Raw genomic sequence first — 23,382 nt, 5'->3', positions numbered from 1 at the left:
TTTATAAAAACAAGTGTTACCTGGGCTTCTAAAAAGGCTCTGTGAAGAGGTCTGATTTAATAAATTGAAGATGTCTAATTAGATCTTGACTTGTTCTAAGAATTTTTATAATGAGGAAAAAAAATGTTATTAACTCAGAACCCCATTTCAGTAAATGATGAATACAAGAACTGTCATGAGAAATGAAGAACTGCTTGCAAATATACAAATAAAACAAATAATAAGTAACTCTCCGAGTGATATTAAATTATTTAATCACTCATACCCTACAGGCTATATCACAGTAATTACAATGACGGAAGTCAGTGGGTCCTAACCAATGAGAAGACTGATTTTTCCACATTTAGGACCATTTAGAGGACTATAGGGCATTCAAGGTTTAGCAGGAATCTGAGCTTTCACAGCATCTTTTGTGTTCGTAAATCTTTGTTTAACCTTGGTGCTAAAAGCCAAACCCAAGGTTGTACTGTAACATATTATAATCTAGGTTTTCAGGAATTTCTGATGAAAACAAAGATTCACATTAACATTACAAGTGAATAAATGTTTACACTTCTTTCTTTCATCTTTAGTTGATATGCTGCTTGCTACAGAAGCCAAATTTTTGGAGGAAAATGTATTGCTTCATAACAGGTTCTATTCAACTAAAGCAGACAAAGACTCATGCTAATAACCCCCCTTTCTAACTTCCTAATTCTATACATTAGAATTTTCATGAAAACTTTCATTTCAGCCAGCACAACACCTTGCAAGAAACAGGCAGTCAATAAATATTTGTTAAGATGATTTGAAGATACAAACACATTAGCTGAACATTATAGAAAGTTAGCCTAAGGGCTCTTCACCAAACGAAAATTACAGTGAAACTTCCTCTTTTTAACCCTGCTACATATTTTTAACATGTTCTTTATTTCCAAGTGAAAGGACATAGCCTTGCTAGCTAAAAACACACCCTTCCCCACATCACCAGCATCCTGTAAATGGTCATAAATCACAACTGGTCCTTGTCATGAGAGAAACTGTGTGTGTCAGCTCAAGCTTGTCTGCCTTATAACACAGCTGCAAGGGTAAAATCAAACATATCTAAGCGTTTAGGGGAGAAATAGTGCCACAGAGAAGCAAAGAAATATTGGGGGAGAAAAATTATAGACATATTATACCTTTCTATGACAGTAGACTCCAGATCACAAGTCAGGATGAGATTGGTCGACCCAAAGCACTGTAGTGACAGTACTGACATACACATTATTTGGGGCTGCATCACCTTTCTGTACTGGAAGGACTAGTAACCATTTAAGTCTTAAAACTCTAATTATTTGGGCAGACTACTGCAGACTGGAGAAAAATGGGATTCAGCTTGACTTTTAAGCGCCACTGTACTCCAGCCTGGGCAACAAAGAGTGAAACTCCATCAAAAAAAAAAAAAAAAGAAAGAAAGAAAGAGAAAGAAGGAAGGAAGGAACGAAGGAAAGAAGAAAAGAAAAATGTACAAGTCTTATATTTCTCTAGTAGTACTTTACAGCAATGTTTGGAGTCCACATAAATTACAGAAGGGACGTAGTTAGGTACTGTGAATACTCACCTTCTGAAAGCCCTGGAAGACTCCAGGAGTGCTGTATCATTTCCTTGGGATTAAAGACATTGCTTAGGTCTGCAACTAAATGATGCACAAAAGGAAGGCCCTCCGAAACTAACTCCTCTGCTTTCCTGACCCAGCTTCCCTTCCCAGAAAAAAGAAAGAGGCCCTCAAACTTAAAGAAATTCCCTAAAAATAAAGTTAGAAAAATATTATATATGTTCTTTCAAGACAGCTGGGAGTTGGTGGATAGATGGCATAGGGAAGAAACTGACTTGAAATTGATAACGGGATCATAATAAAGGATTAGAAATGTTCTATTACTAGAGTTTCTAAGAAATCCCAAGACTGTCATTATAGCTTTACTAATTAAAATGGTAGCCCACACACAACTAGACTACAGACACCTATAACAGATGTTTTCTTTGAGAAAGAAATTAAAACTACCAAAGGTTTGCCAGCTGAAGGATTTCAGATGCAGTTATAGGATCATTGGTCTCTGATGATTCAATTTGCAAAGAAAAGTCTCCCACACAACCCACACATTAGGTAAAGTGATATATACACCTTCTATTTCAGAACACCTTAAATTTTGGATGAATGGCCTTGAATTCTGGCTTAAATTGCTTCACAGTCAGTAGTTTTCCAGAAAAAGAAAACTTCACAGATTTGGATCCTGTTATTTAGTACACTAAATCCACAGCACAAAGTCAATGTATCTGGATAACTGAATATACCTGTAACTAGTGATAGGAATTAAAATGGATTAAACTAGGAGCCCTGACTTCAGTGTTATTTGTGTTTTGTGAAATAATTTTTATATTGATAAGTGTAGCATATATAAGACTGCAACTTTCCTATCTCCCATGCATACACACACACACACACACCTATGTGCACTCTGAGAGGCAGTGTAGAATAATGAAAGGATCCCTGGGCTGAAGTCAGAAACAGCTCTGGTCCCAGCTGTCACTAACTTGCTGAAGAATTTGGGCATGTTGCACAACTGCTCAGGTTTCCATTTACACATTAACTTATTTAACAAACATTACTTGACACAGACCTACAAGAAAACAACTTTGCTCATCTGTAAAAGGAAGGAAAATAAGACCAGGTTTATAGAATTGCTGTTAGGATTAAATAATGGGTATACTTTACACCCAAGATACGTCAGGTCCATCCTTCTTTCTCCCCTAGTATCAGGTACTGTGTAAGGTCTGACATTTTGTCCCAGTGAGCACTGTGGAAGTACTTATCACGTTTGTCATCACCGGGTAAAGTCTTTTTCTCTCCTAGTTAGTAAAGCCAGGATCTTCTTTCTAGTACACAGATATATCCTCTGAACCAGCATATGCCTTGACACATACTAAACACTCAATAGGCCAAGTGCTATGGCTCACGCCTGTAATCCCAGCACTTTGGGGACTGAGGCAGGCAGATCACTTGAGGTCAGGAGTTCGAGACCAGCCTGGCCAACATGGCAAAACCCTGTCTCTACTAAATATGCAAAAATTAGCTGGACATGATGGCACATGCCTGTAATCCCAGCTACTCGAGAGGCTGAGGGAGGAGAATGCTTGAACCAGTGAAGCGGAGGTTGCAGTGAGCCAAGATTGCACCATTGCACTCCAGCCTGGGCGACAGAGTAAGACTTTGTCTTGAAAAAACAAACCAAATGAACAAAACAGTTAAGAAATAGTTTTCAATGAGTACATTATCTTTTAATCCTTAAAATAAATCTATGGATCAAGTATTACTTTTGCCATTTTACAGTTAAGGGGGGCAGAACAATTAGATAAATGCTGACTATAAATTGAAGTGACTTGTCCCTTCCAACTCCACAATGCTAAGCTTCTTATATTTCCCAATATTTGATTATTATGTTATTCTTAAATAATTGCCACTTATATTTATTGGCTAATGGTTGAAAAATAACAAGAGCTCAAATTATAAAATCAACTTTCAACCCCATCTTTAAGGAAGATAAAATAGTTGAACTTAGAATGGTTTATGAGAAAACTTCATTCTCACACATACACAGAAACTATCTACATTAAGCTGTTCCTCAGTAATATGGTTTGGCTCTGTGTCACTACCCAAATCTCATGTTGAATTGCAATCCCCAATGTTGGGACAGGGACCTGGTGGGAAGTGACTGGGTCATGGAAGTGGATTTCCCCCTTGCTGTTCTTGTGATAGTGAGTGAGTTCTCATGGGATCTGGTTATTTAAAAGATTTAAAAGTATGTAGGCCGAGCATGGTGGCTCACGCTTGCAATCCCAGCACTTTGAGAGGCCACTATAGGCAGATCACTTAAGGCCAGGAGTTTGAGATCAGCCTCGCCAACAGGGCAAAACCGCATATTTACTAAAAATATAAACATTAGCCTGGCGTGGTGGTGCATGCCTATAGTCCCACCTACTCGGGAGGCTGAGGCATAAGAATCACTTGAACCTGGGAGGCAGAGGGTGCAGTGAGCCAAAATCGCACCACTGCACTCCAGCCTGGGCGACAGAGTGAGACTCTGCCTCAAAAAAATAAATAAATAAAAGTGTGTAGCACTTCTCCCTTTACTCTCTTCCTCCTGCTCTGCCATGTGAAGAAGGTGCTTGCTTCCTCTTCACCCTTCTGCCGTGCTTGTAAGTTTCCTGAGGGCTCCCCAACCATGCTTCCTGTACAGCCTGCAGAACTGTGAGTCAATTAAACCTCTTTGCTTCATAAATTACTCAGTCTCAAGTAATTCTTTATAGCAGTGCAAGAACAGACTAATAATTAAGAAGTTCTCCCAAGAAATTTCCCCAACTTAAAATTCCATACAATTTTCCCCCAATAAAAAGCTATTTAATAAACAAATAACCAAGAGTGGTGTTAGAAATACGAGGCAATCATTTCTCTAAAACATTTCTTCAACAAAATTTGGGCTATTTTGCTTTAAGAACAGCAAGATAATCATGCCAAGTAACTTTCAGAAGCGAACTGTAGCCCCCTAGCCTGGAAAAGAAAAAGACCTGGGTTAGATGCTGCGAATGTCCCTAGGCCCCATTGGCTCTAGGTCATTATTTTTACATGTTCCCAGTCATAAAAGCCTACATAGCCTTCTATACAAAACACAAGCTTTACTAGATCACAAGTACATGTTACAGAATGATTGCCTCCTCATTGGCCTTTCTTATAACACGTATTTCCAAACTTCCATCTCGTCTCACTCTGCCCTCTCCAAAAGCAGCCTCTCCTTTATCACTTATGAGTCTTCTTCACTAAAGAAAAATTGATATATACTTGGGCACTCAGCAGCTATTACATTTCGTGACATCAAAAGACTCTCAAAAATTCATTTTAATTTAGTAATTTAACAATTCTCCAGACACAGAGAAGGGTTGAGATCAAAGTCATAAAGCATTTAGTGACAAAACCAGAAGGTGAACCCGTGTCAAATACCACATCAAATGATGTTTCTGGCATAGAGAGACTAAGAAAGAGAGAACAAGATGATTCATAAATAAGGTATCACTATGGTACATGGAATAGCTGTGTCACTACATCTCACCTTCCCGACACCTCAAAAGACAGAGTGGCCTGGGCACAATTGTTTACACCTGTAATCCCAGTACTTTGGGAGGCTGAGGTGGGTGGATCCGTTGAGCTCAGGAGTTTGAGACCAGCCTGGGCAACATGGTAAAACCTCATCTCTACAAAAACGTTTTTTAAAAAAATTAGCAAGGCATGGTGGCACACTCCTGTAGTCCCAGCTACTCGAGAGTCTAAGGTGGGAAGATGGCTTGAGCTGGTGAGGAGGAGGTTACAATAAGCCAAGACCTCGCCACTGCCCTCCAGCCTTGGCAACAGAGTGAGAGCCTGTCTCTAACAATAACTAATAAAAAGACAGTGATGTTGTATGCACTCTGAAACTATGGCAATTTACGACAGGACAGTCATAAATCCTGAAGACACATATCAGCCATTGATTATGTCGTAAATACCTGAAAGTATCAAATTTTCCAAGGCAGTCAAAAAGAGCTTCATTCTTCCACAAGAGGAACCAGAACCTAGTGTATTCAAGAGAGGATTTCTACAGGAAAGCAGCCCCTGCCCAAGCAGCACCTACAATAAACATGTTTATGAGCAAACAGTTCAGAAAAACATATTGTGAGTCTTAGAAACAGCATATGCCTCATTTCATAGAGGTTGCTATGTTGCTAGGCATTCTTTTTTTTTTTTTTACTGCATTTTAGAGAAATAACTGTAAAACGAGGGTCTATAACCAGCATATAACACAATAAACAACAGCATCAACTTCTGCCCCCTTGTTGTAAACAGTTTCCCTATGCTTTAATTGAAAATGTAAATGTTAATGACTTGTGTGCTTTCTCAAAATAGTTTTGGGCAAATTCTATTCCAAGAAAGATCTCTGTATTTGTCACCTCTATCAAAGGTCCAAAGATTATAGAATTTTCGTATCGTAAATCAAGGACTGCTCCCCTCAGCCCATAGAAAAGGATGAGCTACTTCCTATTTTTCAAGAGCTTTGGAATCCCTTTGCAGTAAGAGAGGAACTATGACAACAAAGTCCCTGAATGCAGCAAGAAAGCACAGAGAGGGAGGTGTGGCATGCAGCGGCAGCAAGGGTGGTCACTATAGGCTTTGACCTGGAGATTAGCTAAGACCTTTCTGAAGGTCTGCACCCAAAATAAACATAAGAAACAATAATAAGCTTTGCATAACTTCCCTGATGTTAAATATGTAACAGATCTTGGGTAATAGTCCAACCCAGGTTGTATCTTCAGAGACTCTTAACATACTCATAAAAAAAACTGAGGTTTGTGGTTTTAAGATGAGCATTGTTAAAATGCTATTTCCTATTCAGATTCCAACCCCTCCCAACGATTTCACTACCTAGGGCTCTTTTTGGTCCTGAGCAAGCTTACACACCTCCCCATGCTGAAACATCCACTTCTCACCAACAGGTCAGGCCCAATATAACCACACTTAATTTACTTTGTAAAGTATGTGAACTACTATTCAAGCATAGTGGCTGTCCTATTTGTAGAACATGTATCCATATCAAGGCAGCTGATTCTGCTTCCTTTTCTATTCTTCTTCCTTTCTGTCAAAATGCAAGTTTATAGTTATTGCCATTTTTTCAGTCTATTCTTTTATAAATTCTTCTCTCAAAAGAGATAGGTGGGAGTCAAATAGACCTGCAATTACATCATCTTATATTTTCTCAACTAAACTGTTTATATGTACATTTATATAAGTGTTTTAACTGTTTAACCTAGAATATAAGTTCTTAAGGAAAATGTCTACTTCTTTTATACTACAGCAAGATACATGCTCAATACAATTTCCAAATCACCTTTAATACCAGTTAAGATCACAGTGAAAGTTGAAAGTTCTGCAAATTATCAAATATATGGAAGCAAAATCATCCCTTTTCAATGAAAATTATCAGTACATTTTACCAAGTTGACTTCAGAAATTCTTCTATGATTAATTATGAAGAATTTAGATATGCTCATGGGGTAATTTCTAAAATGAGTTTCAACTACTTAGTGTTGCTATTCTCCAGTATATTCATATTCACATGGCCAAGCATTGGTGGCTCACACCTGTAATCCCAACAATTTGGGATGCCTAGGCAGGGGCATTGCTTGAGCCCAGAAGTTCGAGACCAGCCTGGGCAACATAGCAAGACCTCATCTCCTCAAAAAATAAATAAATTAGCTGAGCGTGATGGTGTGCCCCTGTAGTCCCAGTTATTCAGGAGACTGAGGCAGGAGGATTCCTTGAGCCCAGGAGGTCGAGGCTGCAGTGAGCTGTGATTACACCCCAGCCTGGGCAACAGAGCAAGACCCTGTCTCTGAAACAAGAATAAAAACAAATAAGAAGTATAGGAATAACCAATCTGAAGAACTAGATTCATCGCTGTAGAGAAGGGATATTTTTACATACTTTTTCAAAGAATTAGCCACACCAGCACATTAAGCACCATGAAGATTAAAAAGAAGTAATTGCATAAGAAAAAAAACACTTTAACTTATTAAAATTAATGGTTATTTTTATAAACAAATATATTTATAGAGTAAAAGGAAACAGATCTATTTTTATGTTAATTTCCATCACTTGCTTCCTACCCATTCACTGATGAGATAAATACAGTTGATTCTATTTTTTACCTTTTAATTTATTCTGCATAGACAGATAAAATTCCCCACTGTCCTTTGCTACTTTACCTCCTCTTTGTGCATTTATCCACTAAATAAACATCTACTACCTACTGCTGTCAAAAAGGATGCAGAGGGCTCCAGCTTAGGCTCTTTGGTTGGTTTCCCTTCTTACCCTAATCTCTGCTAGAGTGAGCCAGGACTCCAACCTCAGTCTCATTCTCAAGCCATCTATGCCTCATTTGATAATCTTAGACAGTCTCTTTGTTCACTCAGCATCTATTACGTGCTGATGGCTCCCATATTTACACATATTCCAGACCTCTTTCCTAAACTCCAGATTCATATATCTGGAGATTGTCTTCTCATCATCTACCCTTGGAAGTCTTATAGAATCTCAACTTTATAATAGGCCCAATACAAACTCTTGATCTTCTCTACCAAACCTGCTCATCATAGCCTTCCTTATTTCAGTTGATGGCAACTTCATCTTTCCAATTAGTGAAACCATAAGCCTTGAAATCATCTTTGAAACCTTTCTGTCATATCCCACAACCAAGCTGTCCACAAACCTTACTTGCCCTATCTTCCAAGTATAGTGCATCCACAATCTGATGAGTTTACATCACATTCATTGCTACCACCCTGATCCACGCCAGAAAAATCACTCCCTCGGATCACCTCCCACCCTTGGCTCCCTTCAGTCTGTATTCAACATCTTGGCCCAAGGCGTCTGCACATGCTGTCCTGCTGTTACTTGATCAGTCTTGGAATTTTCCTGCCTTAAGGACTTTAGAGTAAATATTCCCTCTGCCTCCAATGCAGTTGTGTAGTTACCCACATGACTAACTCCTTGAAGTCCTCAAAGTCTTTTCTCAAATAGCATCTTCCTAATGAAGCGCACTCTGACACCCCATGACTAACTCCTTAAACTCCTCCAAGCCTGTATTAGTCCATTCTCATGCTGCTATGAAGAAATACCCAAGACTGGGTAATTTATAGAGGAAAGAGGTTTAAATGACTCACAGTTCAACATGGCTGGGGAGGCTTCAGGAAACTTACAATTATGGTGGAAGGGGAAGCAAACACATCATTATTCACATGGCAGCAGGAAGGAGAAGTGTGGAGTAAAAGGAGGAAAAGCCCCTTAGAAAACTATCGGATCTCAAGAACTCACTCATTATCAAGAGAAGAGCATGGAGGTAACCACCCCCATGATTCAATTACCTCCCACAGGGTCCCTCCCACGATATGTGGGGATTATGGGAACTACAATTCAAGATGAGATTTGGATGGAGACACAGCCAAACCACATCAAAGCCTTTACTCAAATATCACCGTCCTAATGAGGCCTATTCTAATAACCTATTTAAAGTTATAAACAATCCCTAACCCTGGCACTTCTGACTCTTCTTGACCTGTTCTAGTTTCTTTCCATTCATCACCCTCTATATAGGATGTCTTTCCTCCATTAAAGATCAAATTTTTATTGGTTTTTATCAATTTATATATCCTAAATGTTCAGAAAAATAGTTAGCCATAATAGGTACTTCATGAATATTCATTGAATAGGTTGGTAAGTTAAAGTACATAGCCCCATCTTAAAGAACCTCCAAGAAAATTAGGAAAGAGATAAATAAAGAAATACGCAATGATTACATTTCAAAAGAGCTACAACAGAGGCCAGCATGTGAAAAGCAGGCAAGAAGAGAAGGTATGCAGTCTCTCTGACATTTTTCCTAAACCAGGCGGCTTTACACTTGTTTAGAAAACCTACTTCCTCATAGATAAATTCTTATTGAACTTTATTATAAATACTATAGAAATTAAAGAATAATAATGTGCTAAATTATATTTACCCATAGATGTTTCTCTTTTCTCATTTACCTAGTATTATCTGAACAAGAAACATGAACAGCTAGCATATAGGTTGTGAGAAAGCTGTAGTTTCACTTACCTACTGTAGTACTTAGAATAACACCCCACCAAAGATGTTCACATCCAAATCCCTAGAACCTATGAATGTGTTATGTTACGTGGCAAGTGGGAAGTAAGGTGCATATGGAATTTAGATTGTTAATCATGTGACTTTAAAATAAGGAAATTATCCTAGATTATCTGGGTGGACCCAGTGAAATTACAAGAATTCTTGAAGTGGACGATGGAGGTGGAAGAGAGAGTTAGAGGGCTTTGAAGATGTGAGTCTGCTGGCTTTTAAGATGGAGGAAGAGGCCACAAGTCAAGGAATGAAGGCAGCCTCTAGAATCTGGAAAAGGCAAGAAAACAGATTATCCCCTGAACCTCCAGAAAGGAAGACAGCCCTCCTGACACCTTGATTTTAGCCCAGTAAGACAGACTTTAGACTTTTGACCTCCAGAACTGTGAGACAAACAATTTGTGTTGCTTTAAGCCAAATATGTGATAATTTGTTACATCAGCAACAGAAAAATGAACACTATCAAATAAGCATACAAAACAAAAATTGAAAACTACCATTCTCTCTTGTTTACCCCCAACCCAGTCTTCAGAAGGTTAAAGCTTTAGTGAATCTACACATGCCTGTGTATTTTACATACTTGTATAGCTTTTGTAAATAAAAATAGAATCATAGTGTATATGTGTGTATAGTCTGCAAACTGGTTTTTTTAGTCTATGACATGATGGACATATTTTCTTATCAATACACTCAGATTTCCTCATTATGTTAATTCTAAATTATCTTAGGCCATTTGGGCAGATCTAAGAAAATATCATTGACAAGTGGCTTATAAACAGCAGAAATTCAATTCTCATGGCTCTGGAGACTGAGAAGTACAAGATCAAGGTACCAGCAGATTCAGTGAGGGCCCACTTCCTCATAGATGTTTCCTTCTCACTGTGTTCTCATGTCCTGGAAGGGACAAACAAGCTCCGTTGGCCATTTTATATAAGGGCACTAATCCAATCATGAGAGCCTTACCCTCATGACCTAATAATCATCTTCCAAAGGTCCTGCCTCTTAAGGATCCTGCTTGGGGATCAGGTTTCAACATATAAATCTGGGGGAGATAGAAACATTCAAACCAGAGCACACATAGTCTCCAAAGTAATGGATTTAACCATTGCCCTATTCAATGCAGATTGGTGTCTAATTGTACTACTTTTATAAACGAAAAATATAAATATTTTCAAAAGCTTTTGTGAAGGTTAAGGGGACAATGACTGATGTAGTGCAGTAGACGTAGGAGAAACACCAAGACCAATCCTCAAGGAAGAACTTCTTGGCCCAGGTGTGGGGAGTGTTGTCAGAGGACAATCCCAGCTGTGAGCCCCTTTAGGAGCTGGAATAGTCTGAGCTGCAGAGAATGCCTGACCTAAGGTCATGCCCTGGTGGGTGGGAGTTGACAGCCGCATCCATTTACTAATGGAGGTGGTTTACAAAGACCTGGCCACTTTAGCCAAACATGGAACTAAGCTGATTAACCATTTCAGTTCTAAAGCTTCCATGTTGTTGGCCAAAGAAACACCCTGACTCTTCCATCTGTCTGATCCTGATTCTTTTCTCTTCCATTGTGTTGTTTCCAACAGCACTCACTAATAAACACTCTAAGCCCTGTATCAGAGTCTACCTCCCGCATGACCCAAATTATAAAGTTTTGCATCTTCATTATAAACACCCACTACTCTACCATGGTATGTGTAGGACACGTTCTCCCTATCATAAATAAAATCAAGAATGATTTCAGTTGATCAGTATGCAGATCAGGTACAGGCATTGAGTAAATATTTTTATTCCAAAAGGAATAAATTAGTCAAAAGAAAGGGTCTACAGGCCCTATACAACTATATTCCAACAATTAGAATATGTCTTGTTTTGTCTACAAGGGCGCTGAATGTCTCAGCTGCCAGACTATTCTTTGGGGTTTGTTTGTTTGCTTTTAGTGTGGCAAGGAAAGTTAAAGTGTGGCTTAACTTTCTTCATCAATAAAGAAACCTAATCCATTCAAGTCTAATTGATATTTGGTTCTTTCTCCTCCCTAAGGGACATCTTTTCTCTATGCTGTCGCTTCTCTTTCTACTACCGCAGATAGTCTATGCATTTAGCTGTTTCCTTTTTTCAGGAATATTCCCTTCTAACAACAAGGTACCAAAACCTAATCTCCTAAGTAGCTATTAAAAGGGACCATCCTGGGCCAGCCACGGAGGCTCACACCTGTAATCCCAGCACTTTGGGAGGCCGAGGCTGGCAGATCCTTTGAGGGCAGGAATTAGAGACCAGCCTGGCCAACATGGTGAAGCCCCATCTCTACTAAAAATACAAAAAAAAAAACAGCCGGGTGTGGTGGTGGGCGCCTGTAATCCCAGCTACTCAGAAGGCTGAGACAGAGAATCGTTGAACCAAGGAAGCGGAGGTTGCAGTGAGCAGAAATTGCACCACTACACTCCAGCCTGGGCCACAGAGCGAAAGAGACCATCCTGAAGACCTCTCCTAAAAAGGAATCTAAAGGTAGCCAATTTGGCAGAAAAGCTTTGAAGAAGCATTGTGACAAAGTAAAACAAAGTCAAATATTAATAATTTATGGAATATAAAATCTCATTATATAAAAAGTAGTCCTTCCTAAAACTTTAAAATATTAATAATAGGACAGCAAAACTTAAAGTGTCAGATGCAGTTAGACATCCAAATGGTATGTTTCCATTTCAGAAACATTTTTTATTGATGTTGAAATGAGAATTTTAAAAGAAAAAAACTACCATTAGTTTCTTAACAACATATAATTTATTTGTAAATGTCTATACACAAAAATCATGAATTTCATCAGTTCAGGAAGAAGATTCCAGGCCATTTTTTTTTTCTAAATGCTTAATGACACATGTGACAATAAAATATTCAGAGAAAGAAACATGTCACAGAGGACATGACAATTTTGGTAAATGATGATAAATTGTGATGTAGAATAGCAGTTTGTAAGCTGCTGTGTTCAAAAACATGTATTTTAATAATGATTTTTGCCAAACACCATTTTGGAGACAGATTTTAGGTAAAATCCTTGACAAACAAAATTCATACCTTATTAAAACAGAAGTGTAGTTAGTTTTAAATAAAATTGCAATTTTACTTTGAATCAGAGTGCTTTATATCCAACCAATTTCTTGAATTATTAAATATAGTTACCATCAATTATTAAGTATAGTTACCCAGCAATTCCACTCCTAGGTATATACCTAAGAGAAATAAAGACATATCTTGACACAAAAACTTGTACATGAATGTTCATAGTACCATTATTTATATAGCAAAAAGTAAAAACAACCCAAATGTTCACCAACTGAAGAATGGATAGACCAACATGATATATCAATACCATGGAATACTATTCAAGAATAAAATACTGACACACACACACTACAACATGGATGAATCTTGAAAACATGCTAAGTCAAAGAAGCCAGTCACAAAAGGCAACTTCATATATGATTCCATTTCTATGTAATCTCCAGAATGAGAAAAACCATAGAAACAAAAAGTACATAAGTAGTGGCCTAGGGTTGGAACTACATGGGGGATGGGGAGTAACTGATAATGAACATGGGGTTTCTTTTTGGGATAATGAACATGTCCTAAAATTGTTCATGATCATGGTTGCACAGCTCTGTGAATACACAAAACCACTAAATTGTACACTTTATGTAGGTGGACTCTATGATAATGTAAATTATATCTCAATAAAGCTATTTAAAATGCCACTTAAAAAGGCCAGCTATGTTTTAGCTATTTATAATGTGAAAACTTTTACAAAGTATAAATCCCTAATTAACCAAAATATGTTTATTACTGTCCCCAAATGTCATTTCATTTCCTTTTTATAAAAACATCTGCCTTTGCCACTATAAATACTTCAAGTAGTGAAAAGAAGAAAATGCTTCTAAAATTAAATGGTGTTTTCAGAACAGATTTCTTCTTAATATATTTAATTTTGATGATTTGCATGTGAATTATCCCCATGTCCATTAACCATGTTTAAATATGAATCTCAGATAAGTATCCCCCAGTACAAAAGCACACTAATAGGCCATTTCCCCCTCCAAGCTCAAGCAGCATCGACTACATTTTTAATATGTGAGCTTGAATTTTAAAAAGAAAATTAAGGAGGCAAATCTGTAAGAAAAATGAGCATATGAAATCTCATAGTTTTAGAATGAAAATATGTAGGAGATTAATCCAGTGCAGGGTTACTAAGGCCTCAAAATTTGAGCAACGACTCCATGCATCTTGTGATATTCTCCTATCACCTTACTATTTCGGCTATTTCTATTTACATCAAGTTCAAATTGATTCCATTGATTCTCTTTTTGTTTTCTTTTTTTTTAACTTTTTTTTTTAACTTAGGCAAAAACACCAGTGAACTTGTAGATTTGGTAAGCTATTTATCTTTTTCTAACAAACTTTAAAATAAATACAGAGCTGGTAAAACTTAAAATGCTCTTATTTATGCCACCTAAAACCGTCCTGCACATGATCAGTAATATATACATCACATGTTGAAAAAAAGTGATCTAGTGTTACTTATAATTTTATAGATGAAAAGGTTGAAAGTAATAGTGGTTCTCAAAAGTCTATGCACATCAGAATCACCTGGAAGTCTTGTGCTAAAACAAACTGCTGAGTCCCTGTATTAGTCTGTTCCTTCTGCATAACAAAATACCTGACACTTTGTAATCATAACAACAGAAATGTATTTCTTGCAGTTCTGGAAGCTGAGAGGTCCAAGATCAAGGTCCCAGCAGAATCAATGTCCGATGAGTGCTGTTTCCAAGATGGCACCTTGATGCTATGTTTTCACATGGCAGAAGAGATTGATGGGCAAAAGAGGCCAATGTAGTTCCTTCCAGCCTTTTCGTAAGGTGCTAGTCCCATTCATGAGGTCAGAGACCTCACTGCCTAATCATTGCCTCCTAAATGCCCCACCTCTTAATACTATTACATTGGAGATTAAGCTTCAACATGAATTTTGTAGGGAACACAAATATTCAAGCCATAGCAGTCTCTCTCCCAGAGTTTCTGATTCAATAGGTCTGGGATGAGGTCTGAGAATTTACATTTCTAACAAATATCCAAGTGGTACTGATGCTGCTGGTCTGGGGACCATCCTTCAAAAATCATCAGCTAAAACCAGCTAAGCCAAAGTTAGAGACAGATCAGAACTTAAATGAGAATCAAATCTTCTCTTACATGCTCTATATTTATATGCTCTATGAAAAATGTTTAATTCTCCTAATCCTAACTTTTATTTGTTCCTTTCAATAAAATAGATTGTAAAATGCTAAAGATCAGAGTTTTTTAAATTTATAAACTTTATACTTTAGAGCAGTTTCAGGTTCACAGCAACACAGAACAGAAAGTAGTGACAGTTCCCATATAGCCCCTGCCCCCACCCACATGCACAGCCTCCCTCACGATGGTCATCCCCCAGCACAGTCGTACCTTTGTTGCAATCAATGAACCTACACTGATGCGTTATTATCACCCAAAGTCCATAGATCATGTTAGGATTCACTCTCAGGGCTGTACATTTTATAGGTGTTGACAAATGTATAATGACATGCATCCATCATTTCAGAATCGTAAAGAATAGTTTCACCGCCCTGAAGATCCTACATGCTCTGCCTACTCACCCTTCCCTCCCCACTAAACCACTAATCTATTTAACGACTCCATAGTTTTGCCTTTTCCAGAACATCACATCATTGCAATCATATGGTAGGTAACCTTTGCAGATTGGCTTATTTCACTTAATAATATGCACTTAAGATTCCTTTGTGTCTTTTCATGACGTGATGGCTCACTTCTTCTTAGCACTGATAGCACTGAATAGTATTCCATTGTCTGGGTGTACCACAATTTATTTCTCTATGGACCTACTAATGAACGTCTTAGTTGCATCCAAGTTTTGACAATCATAAATAAAACTGCTATAAACATCCATGTGCATGTTTTGTGTGGACATTTCAACTCATTTGGAGAAATACTAAGGAGTGTGATTGCTGGGTCATGTGGTAAGAGAATGCTTCATTTTGTATGAAACCTCCTTCCTTTCTCTTAGCCCAGGTAAGTTAGACTCTAGTAAAACCTCAGCAGGTTAGACTCTAGGAAGATCATTTCTCCTGAGGGCAGGTTAGTTAATAAGAATACACAGAATGCTCTGGTATATTTCAAAATGTTCCTTTTCCAATACCCCTGAATTATTCTCCGATATTCACTATGACGACCTGTTAGTCTCCCGCATGTAAAACTCACAAAAGCGTGGGGGTTCCCCTGAGATAAGTATTATCACCAATTCTGTTTCTTATCATTCACTTGTTTTTCTTGAGTTTTATCACGGTTGTATCCCAAAGTAATATATCATTTAGCTTGTGTGTTTTGAGCATTATACTGCATCTGTTTTTATTCAACTGCATTTTTTTATTCCATATAACATTTGTGAGATGTAGCCCTGTGGTTTTTATCTGTGGTTCATTGCTGCCATAGCTGGACAGTATTTTATCTATGAGAAAACAACACTCAAATGTTTTTTAACATTTTGGTTTGAAAAAAAAATTATAGGCATACAGAAAGTTGGAGAAATAGTACGGAGAAGCTTCATGTACCCTTCGCCCAGTTTCCCCAGTGCTTGCATCTTACCTAATTACAGTACAATATCAAAACAGCAAATCGACTTTAGTACAATGTATGTGTATAGTTTGATGTCACTTTATTATATGCACAGCCCTCAATTTTTAAAATCATTCTGCTAACGAACCTCTGAGTTATTTCCTTTATTTGTTGGTTGTCTCTCCCCCCGATTAATAACAATGATTCTGCAGATTGGAATGGTGAAAATCCAAACCGTGACAACACCACATAATGGCGAGGATGTGGAGCAACAGAAACTCTCATTCATTGCTGGTGGGAATTCAGTGCTGGTGGGAACCTTAACTGCATATTACTAAGCGAAAGAAGCCAATCTGACAAGTTTAGCTACTGTATGATTGCCACTATATGACATTCTGGAAAAGGCAAAACTATGAAGTCATTGAAAAGATTAGTGGTTGCCAGGTTTTAGTGGGAAGAGAGGGATGAATAGGCAGAGCACATAGGCTCTTTAGGGAAGTGAAACTCTTCTATAGGATTCTACAATGATAGATACTTGTCATTAAAGGTTTGTCAAAACTCATAGAATGCACAGCACTAAGAGCAGACCCTAATGTAAACTATGGACTTTGGGTAATACTGATGCAGCAGCATAGGTTCATTAATTGCAGCAAATATACGATTGTGTTTTGGGATGTCAATCGTGGAGAGGTTGCCCTTTTGTGGGGATGAAGGCTATATGGGAACTCTATTTTCTGCTCTATATTGCTGTGATCCTAAACCTGCTCTAAAAATAGTCCACTAAAATTTTCGAAACAAGTATTCTGTGAATATTATGGTCATCTCATGTGTGTATGTGTGTATGTATGTATATATGTATATAATTTATTATATATAATATATAATAAATATAAATATATATAAATATAAAAGATTCTCCAGAGTCTATACATTGGAATGGAATTGATGGGATTTAAGGTATCTTAAACTTGTCAAGATAAAGTCAAAGTACTTTGCAAATTAGTTGTAACAACCTACTTCCTTTCTAACAATGTTCTGTTTTCTCCCATACCTCTGCAGCTCTTGCTATTACTCATTTTAGCTTCTCCAATATACTGGCTGGAACATGATATGTCATTGTCATTTAAATGTAAGCTTCTTTAATTGCTAATGAGGTTGGGTATCTTCTCATATTAGTTTTAGCCATTTGTGTTTTCTCTCTTGTGAGATACTGGTCCTAGTCTTTTTTCCATTGTATTTGGAGCTACTGAACATTTTAACATGGATAAATAGAGTAGTAATGTAGTAAAACTAAATCTTTTCCCATATGGTTCATGCTTTTTGTATCTTGTTTTTAAAATTCTTCATTATCTAAGGTCATAAAGCTATCTTCTTATATGTATTTTTCTAACAATTTCCTAGTTTGTCTTGCAGCCAGAATTGATTTTTTTATGCGTGATGTGAGGTAGTATCCATTTTTTCTCCACATAGTTAACCAATTGTCATGTAACATTTATTGCATTTACCTGTCTTAAGAGTCAAGTCTTTATAAAGAATTTTACACAAATGTGTGGGTCTCTTCCTGGGTCCTCTAGTCTGTCTGAAATCATCTATTATTTTCTTTTTCTACTCAACACTATACTGTGTTAATTGCTAGTTTTACAGTAGTACACAGTTTTAATATCTGGGAGGGCAAAACTCCCTGTTCGCTGCTCTATGTGCAGTCAGGAATGAGCTTGCATGGTCCATGGTGAGTAAAAAGGTGCAGGAATTTTTATATTTTTATTCCATAAAATTTCTAAAGCAATTTTAGGAGAATCATATCTTTTGTAGATTGATATTTTTCTACTCAGAACTATGATTTATTTTACCACTCATTTAGGTTTTCTCAAGGATCTTTGTTTTATCATTTTCTCCACACAGGTCTTTCCTGTTTTTCTAAGAGTTTTTCCTAGGTACTTTATATTTTGTATACTACTATAAATGGTATTTTGTTACCTTTTCCAAATATTTGTAGCAAAGTACAGAAATGCAATTGATTTTGTACATTGATTTTGTCTGTGGCATATTTGATAACCTCTTTTATTCATTCTAATACTTACTCTGTATATTTTTTTGGGTGGTTACTATGCAGACAAAATATCCTCTAAGACTAGTAATAGCATTGTTGCTTCCTCTTCAATACTAATAATTCTTCTTTTTCTTATTGTATTGTTTTAGCTAGGATTTCCTATCTAATAATGCTGCATAGAAATGTTATCTTGCTGATTAAAGATGTATTAACTTGTCTGTAATCTTAAAAAAGAATACTTTCAATGTTTCACCAATAAACATCATGTTTGCTCAATGTTTTTCCCTTTTAATCATAGTTCACTGATTTTGTACCATGAATGGATTTTGAATTTTATGGAATGCAGTTTATACATCTACTGAGATTATTGTATTTATTCATCCAACTGAAAATTTACTGAGCACCTAAAATGTGTCCCACTGTTCTAGACAGCAGAGACAAAGCAGTGACAAAACAGACAAAAATCCTTGATCTTGGGAAGTTTACTTTCTATTAAGAAAGAACAAATGCAATGAATACAAGAAATACATAGTATCTTACATATTGATCAACACAAAAAATAAAAATGAAGTCAAGAACGGGAATAGGTAGCATTGAGGTAGGGTGTATAGATGTTTACAAATACATCTAAAAACAAATGTAGTGGCAAAAATGAGCCTCACTGAGAAGATAACAGGTGAAAAGGGAACTGAGGGAGAAGAGGAAACAGACATGTGGATATCTGGAACAAGAGCCTTCATGCAAAAGAAGAAGCATGTGCAAAGAAAGTAAGTATTGCAAGGAAATACAGGGTACTGAAACAAATTTTAAAAAGGAAAAATTACCTATGGTGCAGATTAACTTAGAAATTTAAATGTTAATATATAACTTTAGTCATTTATTCCCTAATAAAAGCAATAAAGCTTAAAAACCTCCCATGAAATAGTCAGTGAATATATTCAGTGAATAAGAAAGACAGTTAAAAACATTATAACCACCAGTACTACCAAAGTAATATCCTTATCAATATTAAAATAATTTTATATCAATATAAAATTAAAATTAAATATTATTTATTTAATATAAATATTTAAATATTTAATATCAACATTAGTTGATTAAACTTAAAATAAATTTAATATAAATCTTTAATACTTTAATTAATATGCTATAACATTAAATATGAAAATAATCATTTCAATATAGAATATAGGAAGATAAGTAATGAACAAAAATCATTTTTTAATTCAAAGTAAATGTCATCAGAAAAGTTTAAATTGGGTCACACAGACTTGTCAAAAAAATATATACGGGAAAAGCATAAGTGAAGAAATCAAATAGAAACAAATAGGTAAAGAGGAAAAAACTAAAGCACATCTAAGAACATTAAGATATGCCAAATGAGAATAAGAAAACTTCTAAATTCAATGGACACAAAGGTGGTCTATGGAACACTAGTTCAAAGAATGTTAATAAGTGTTTATGTTGGGGGGGGAAATTAGGTTAAAGCAAGTTAATCTGGTTTGTCTATGCAGGACATCTCAGAGTGTTTCAAATGCTACTCTGAATTATGAATTACTAAACTGTTTCAGAGGCTAGGGGATAAAGGCGCATAGAATAAGTATGCATAAGTATGTAGGCTTTCCTATGCTAACTTGACCATGGAACCTTTTATTTCAGGCTAAAACAAAACACTATTAGAAAATGCTGCCCTGTGAGCTCATAGGTCAGAGGAAATTCATGACATAATTCAAAGAGTTTAAAGGTTGCTAAAAAAAAAAAAAAATGAATGAATAACAAGTTAAAAGGGTTTTCTGGTTGTTGGTTTTGTTTCTCTGTGTGTAGTTTTTTCTTTTAATTTATCATTGGCAGAAAGCCAGCTGAAGAATCAGATGAACTTATAAAAATGAGTGCAGTACACAGATGAATAAAAGATAGGAAAGGGAATAAATCCAACTTCTGAGGTATATTTTACCAAAGAGAATATTTGAAAACAAATTCTCTTCTGAAGTAAGCAGTCTAAATATGCTAAATTCAGGAAAAATAAATGCAAGGGATGTACTAGGCCTAACTGACAAATAAAAGTAAAATAAATCACCAGGATTGAATGGTATCCAACCAGGAGTTCTAGTGGATTTGAGGACAACTTCGAATTTGTAGTCAAAGTTACATAAAGACTCATACGAATAGCCCAAGAACTGGCTGCTGTGACTCTGAAAATGATCCAATAAATTAAATTTTACTGTGGATTTGTTGGAATTATAATGTATGTTGATGAACTTTTTGAGACAGGGTCTCTCTGTCACTTAGGCTGGAGTGCAATGGCATGATCTCAGCTCACTGAAGCCTCAAATTCCCAGGCTCAAGAGATTCTCTGACATCAGTGGATTTTCTACTAGGGAACAGATTCTGACAATGAAGTTAGAAAAATGTTATAGGAGAAAAGCCACAGATAGGGATATCAAACCTATCGATATCTATATAGAATCTATTTAGAATCCATAGATTCTATATCCATACATACATTCTATATCAGTAGATAGACATAGATAAAAAACACTTGAAATTTTTTAAGTGGTAGATAAATTGAGACAGGATACAATGTTTTAGACTTTTAAACATGTCTTAAGATACATTATTAAACAAAGGCTTTAAATATTGAATTATTATCAAAAGCGATGTCCTAGCCCAGACAGGAAACTGGCTGGGTGGCAGAAAACAAATGGAAGACCTAAGCAAAATTTCAAATATATTTCATATAGGGATTTTAGTGTGAAAACCAGTCTCATTTTCATACTACTGAAAATGGAGCACATGGCAAACATTCAGGTTTAGAATTGAGTAGTTAAATGCCAAGCTGCTAGAGACAAGAAAGGGAAGGTCATCGAGCACTGTGCAGGCAATGACTAGGGTCAGAGTCCATATCAACCACGAAAGCTCCCATTCAGGGATGCTTGCAGGGTGCCAGACATCACGTGAGACACTTTTTATGCATTACCTTATTTCATTTCTACAACTTCTCATGTAGGTAATTCATATTTTATTCCACAAGTTTACAGATTAGGAAATTAAGGTCTAGAGAGGAAAGTAATTTCCCCAAAGATCATATAGGTAAATGGATGGCAGAAAGTGGTAGCTGCCAAATGGCAGAGTTAAAATTTGAAACCTGGCTGCTGATTCCAGAATCCTTGCTCTTAACCACTGCACAAGTGGATCTCACATGTGCGCATGCACCAGACCCCCGGAAGGTATATCAAACACGGAATGCAGGGCTCAACCTCCCAGGCCTTTCTGATTAAGCAGATATGGGGTGGGTCCTGAGTTTGCATTTTTAACAAGCTGTTGCTGCTGATGAGTGGTTCACACTGTGAGAACCACTGTCCCACCTAAATGGTCTAAGCCATAGGGAATGAAATGGGAAAGAAAGAGATCATAGTAAGAATGGACTCTGGGTCCCTGACAAGAGGAAATCTTGGGGAAGAAAGTTGTCAAGGATTAAAGAAGAAAGGAAGGAAGCATCCATAAATTGGGGTCAAGCTATGATCACATGGAAATATTTTTGGGTCTTTGGGGACCCAAAATTTACTATGGGGAGGCATAAAGTCTCCTTGGGACCCCAGGAAGCCTAAAACTATTCAGACTATCTTTGAGCACAGTATAAACTTAGGGGCAAAAGGCTTTTCCCATGCTCAGGATCTCCCCACTCTCTGAGACCCACCACTAATCTTACCCACCTACAATCCAATGCCTGGAATTCCTTTCACAGGAAATGCAACATTACACATTACAATCAGAAATGGAAGCTTGAGATGGAAATAAGCCCTAGAAAGTGAATATATCATTAATGGGTTTCATTTAAAATATAAATGACTGCTTATAGATTAGCCACGGATCTAATATAACACGACATATATGATTTTCCTAAAATTGCAGAAATTCAACTATTACTTTGGAGAGGAAGCACGGCACTAGAGAAAAGGCACAAAATTGGGTATCAGAAGTCCTACATTTGGAAATAAATGACTTCTGACAAGTCATTTTCTTCACCTGTAAAAGAGGAATAATAATTCTTCACAGAGATGGGAGGACCAAATGTGATCATATTTATGGAAGCATTTGGTCATCTATAACTGATTTTTTTTCCAATTGTAAGGTGTTATTACTACATTTAGGAATAATACACTGTATATCAGCTGCTACCAGATATGCACTGTCTTTAAGTTTCTCATGTACAATGATGCCCAGTGTTTATTTATAAACAAGAGATGCCTTCTAGGCCCAAGAAAACAAAAGCTCCAAGTGGAAATCCAGCATTCTTGCAAATGGGACTTGATAACATTTCTCCATGTCAATTCAGTGGGGAAAATCTAAAACTAAAGGAGAATTCAAACAATTTAGTATTTAGGCAAAGACAGACTCAAGTGGACTGGGCAGAAGTATTGAGTATATTAGCCCTCAGTAAAGCTCATCTTTACCTATGGACACTGCAACCAGTATGTTCTTATGACAGAACTCTACAGCAGTAACTTTTTTCTTTTGAGACGGAGTTTTGCTCTTGTCACCCATTCTGGAGTGCAATGGCACGATCTCAGCTCACTGCAACCTCCACCTCCCAGGTTCAAGTGATTCTCCTGCCTCAGCCTCCCGAGTAGCTGGGATTACAGGTGTCCACCACCACGCCCAGCTAATTTTGTATTTTTAATAGAGATGGGGTTTCACCATGTGGGCCAGGCTGGTCTTGAACTCCTGACCTCAAGTGATCCATCCACCTCGGCCTCCCAAAGTGCTGGGATTACAGGCATGAGCCACTGTGCCCAGCCACTTTTTTATTTCTTTTAATAGGATGTGGCTGAGTGTGAACTGCTGTCCTGACATCTTACTCTAAAACCTGTGAAAGCTCAGGCTGGGCCTCCACCTTTGTGGGGCCTCAGAGAAGGGTCCTGCATCCAAGGGCCTGAAAATGGAGTAAGGAAAGGATAGT

This window comes from Hylobates moloch, unplaced genomic scaffold, assembly GCF_009828535.3.
Source record: "Hylobates moloch isolate HMO894 unplaced genomic scaffold, HMol_V3 SCAFFOLD_22, whole genome shotgun sequence".
In the NCBI taxonomy this organism is placed as follows: domain Eukaryota; kingdom Metazoa; phylum Chordata; class Mammalia; order Primates; family Hylobatidae; genus Hylobates; species Hylobates moloch.
The sequence above is the reverse complement of the archived record's forward strand: the minus strand, read 5'-3'. Positions refer to the sequence as shown.